Below are 3,932 nucleotides of genomic sequence, written 5' to 3'. Positions count from 1 at the left end.
GTTATGTCCTCCTGGTGTATTGACCCTTTAATCATTTTATAGTGTCCTTCTTTATCCTTTGTGGTAGATTCTGCTTCAAAATCTAATTTGTCAGAGATTAATATTGCCACTTCTGCTCTTTTTTGAGTGTTGATTGCTTGATATATTTTTTTCCATCCTTTGATTTTTAGTTTGTTTGTGTCTTTATGTCTAAGGTGTGTCTCTTGTAGGCAGCATATAGATGGATCAATCTGACACTCTCTGTCTCTTTATTGGTGCATTTAGTTCATTTACGTTCAGTATAATTATTTATATGTATGGTTTAGTGCTGTCATTTTTATTTATTTATTTATTTTTGGTGATGTTGACAGTTTCTTTCTTCCACTTAATTTTCTGTGGTCAGTTGTTTTTCTTTATGTATTCTCTTTCCCTCTTTTTCATTGTTGATTTTAAATTCGCTGAGTCTTTATGTTTTTCTTCGTTTTTTCTTTTATGTGTAGATTTGTTAGTTTCCTTTGTGGTTACCTTTAATTTAACTCTATTTTTCTAAGTTTAACCAATGTTTTATTTCTTAATATCACCTTAACTTCCTCTCCATATGAAAGTTCTATTACTGCACTATTTTCTTGTTGTTAGGTGCTGTTGAGTCGGTTCCAGCTCATAGTAACCCTGTGTACTACAGAACGAAACACTGCCCGGTCGTGTTCCATCCTCACAATCGTTGTTATGCTTGAGCCCATTGTTGCATCCATGGTGTAAGTCCATCTTCTTAAGGGTCTTCCTCTTTTTGATAACCCTGTGCTTTACCAAGCATGATGTCCTTCTCCAGGGACTGATCCCTCCTGATAACATATCCAAAGTGTGTAAGATGTAGTCTCGCCATCCTTGCTTCTAAGGAGCATTCTGGTTGTACTTCTTCCAAGACAGATTTTTTTCCTTCTTTTGGCAGTCCGTGGTATATTCAGTATTCTTCACCAGCACCTCAATTCCAAGGTGTCAGTTCTTCTTAGGTCTTCCTTATTCATTGTTCAGCTTTCGAATGCATATGATGAAATTGAAAATACCATGGCTTGGGTCAGGCGCACCTTAGTCTTCAAGGTGACTTCTGTGCTTTTCAGCACTTTAAAGAGGTCTTTTGCAGCAGATTTGCCCAGTGCAATGTGTCTGTTGATTTCCTGACTGCTGCTTACATGGGTATTGATTGTGGAGCCAAGTAAAATGAAATCCTTGACAACTTCAATCTTTTCTCCATTTATTATGATGTGGCTTATTGGTCCAGTTGTGAAGAGTTTTGTTTTGTTTATATTCAGGTGTAATCCATACTGAAGGCTGTGGTACATCAGTAAGTGCTTCAAGTCCTCTTTACTTTCAGCAAGCAAGGTTGTGGCATCTGCATAATGCAGGCTGTTCATGAGTCTTCCTCCAATCCTGATGCCACATTCTTCATATAGTCCAGCTTCTTGGATTATTTGCTTAGCATACAGATTGAATAGGTATGGTGAAAGCATACAACCCTGATGCACACATTTCTTCACTTTAAACCTTGCAGTATCCCCTTGTTCTGTTCGAACTGCCTCTTGATCTGTGTACAGATTCCTCATGAGCACAATTAAGTGTTCTGGAATTGCCATTCTTCACAACGTTATCTGTAATTTGTTATGATCTACTCAGTCGAATGCCTTTGCATAGTCAGTAAAACACAGGTAAACATCTTTCTGGTATTCTCTGCTTTCAACCAGGATCCATCTGACATCCACAATGATATCCCTGGTTCCATATCCTCTGCTGAATACGGCCTGAATTTCTGACAGTTCCCTGTTGATATACTGCTGCAGCCGCTTTTGAATGATCTTCAGCAAAATTTTACTTGCGTGCGACATTAATGACATTATTCAATAATTTCCACATTCGGTTGGATCACCAGGCCAGGCAGCTGTCTTCCAAATTTCTTGATATAGACTAGTGAACACTTCCAGTGCTGCATCCATTTTATTAAACATCTCAATTGATATTCCATCAATTCCTGGAGCCTTGTTTTTTGCCAGTGCCTTCAGTGCAGCTTGGACTTGTTCTATTAGTACCATAGGTTCCTGATCATATGCTACCTCTTGAAATGGTTGAACATCAACCAATTCTTTTTGGTATAATGACTCTGTGTATTCCTTCCATCTTCTTTTGATGATTCATGCATTGTTTAATATTTTTCCCATAGAATCCTTCACTATTGTGGCTCGAGGCTTGAATTTTTTCTTCAGTTCTTTCAGCTTGAGAAATGCCAAGCATGTTCTTCCCTTTTGGTTTTCTGCCTCTAGCTCTTTGTATATGTCATTATAATACTTTACTTTGTCTTCTGGAGCCACCCTTTGAAATCTTCTGTTCAGTTCTTTTACTTCATCATTTCTTCCTTTTGCTTTAGCTACTCTACGTTCAAGAGCAAGTTTCAGAGTCTCTTCTGACATCCATTTTGGTCTTTTCTTTCTTTCCTGTCTTTTTAATGACCTCTTGCTTTCTTCATGTATGGTGTCCTTGATGTCATTCCACAACCCGTCTGGTCTTCACTCATTAGTGTTCAGTGGGTCAAACCTATTCTTGAGATGGTCTCCACATTCAGGTGGGATATACTCAAGGTTGTACTTTGGCTCTCATGGACTTGTTCTAATTTTCTTCAGCTTCAACTTGAACTTGCATATGAGCAATTGATGGTCTGTTCCGCAGTCGGCCCCTGGCCTTGTTCTGACTGATGATATTGAGCTTTTCCATCGTCTCTTTCCACAGATGTAGTTGATTTGATTTCTTTGTATTCCATCTCGCGAGGTCCACGTAGATAGTCGCTGTTTAGGTTGGTGAGAAAAGGTATTTTCAGTGAAGAAGTCGTTGGTCTTGCAAAAGTCTATCATGCGATCTCCAGCATCATTTCTATCACCAAGGCCATATTTTCCAACTACCAGTCCTTCTTTTGTTTCTAACTTTCGCATTCCAATCACCAGTAATCAGTGCATCCTGATTGCATGTTCGATCAATGTCAGACTGCAGAAGCTGGTATAAATCTTCAGTTTCTTCATCTGTGGCATTAGTAGCTGGTGTGTAAATTTAAATAATAGTCGTATTAACTGGTCTTCCTTGTAGGCGGATGGATATTATCCTATCACTGACAGTGTTGTACTTCCGAATAGATCTTGAAATGTTCTTTTTGACAATGAATGCAACACCATTCCTCTTCAAGTTGTCATTCCCGGCATGGTAGACCATAGGATTGTCTGATTCAAAATGGCCAATACCAGTCCATTTCAGCTCACGCATGCCTAGGATATCAATTTTTATGTGTTCCATTTCATTTTTGATGATTTCCAGTTTTCCTAGATTCATACTCTGTACATTCCAGGTTCTGATTATTATTGGATGTTTGCAGCTGTTTCTTCTCATTTTGGGTCATGCCACATCAGCAAATGAAGGTTCTGAAAGCTTGACTCCATCCATGTCATTAAGGTCGACTTTAATTTGAGAAGGCAGCTCCTCCCCAGTCTTCTTTTGAGTGCCTTCCAACCTGGGGAGCTCATCTTCCCGCCCTATATCCGGCAGTGTTCTACTGCTATTCATAAGGTTTTCAATGGCTAGTTCTTTTCAGTAGTAGACTACTGGGTCCTTCTTCCTAGTCTGTCTTAGTCTAGAAGCTCATCTGAAACCTGTCTGCCATGGATGACCCTGCTGGTATCTGAATACCAGTGACATAGCTTCCAGCATCATAGCAACACACAGGCCCCCACAGTACAACCAACTGACAGACACGTTGGGGACACTATGTAGTCCCTCGTTTTTGTTTCAATGTTGTCATCTTTTACAGATTAACATCTCTGTTTCCCTTTTTTCAGTGTTTTAGCTTTGACTTTGGTTTTTTTTATTGTACTTCAGGTGAAGGCTTACAGAACAAACAGTTTCTCATGAAACAGTAGTAC

The sequence above is a fragment of the Trichechus manatus genome, unplaced genomic scaffold, assembly GCF_000243295.1.
Source record: "Trichechus manatus latirostris isolate Lorelei unplaced genomic scaffold, TriManLat1.0 scaffold00058, whole genome shotgun sequence".
In the NCBI taxonomy this organism is placed as follows: Eukaryota; Metazoa; Chordata; class Mammalia; order Sirenia; family Trichechidae; genus Trichechus; species Trichechus manatus.
Note: the sequence above shows the minus strand (reverse complement) of the source record.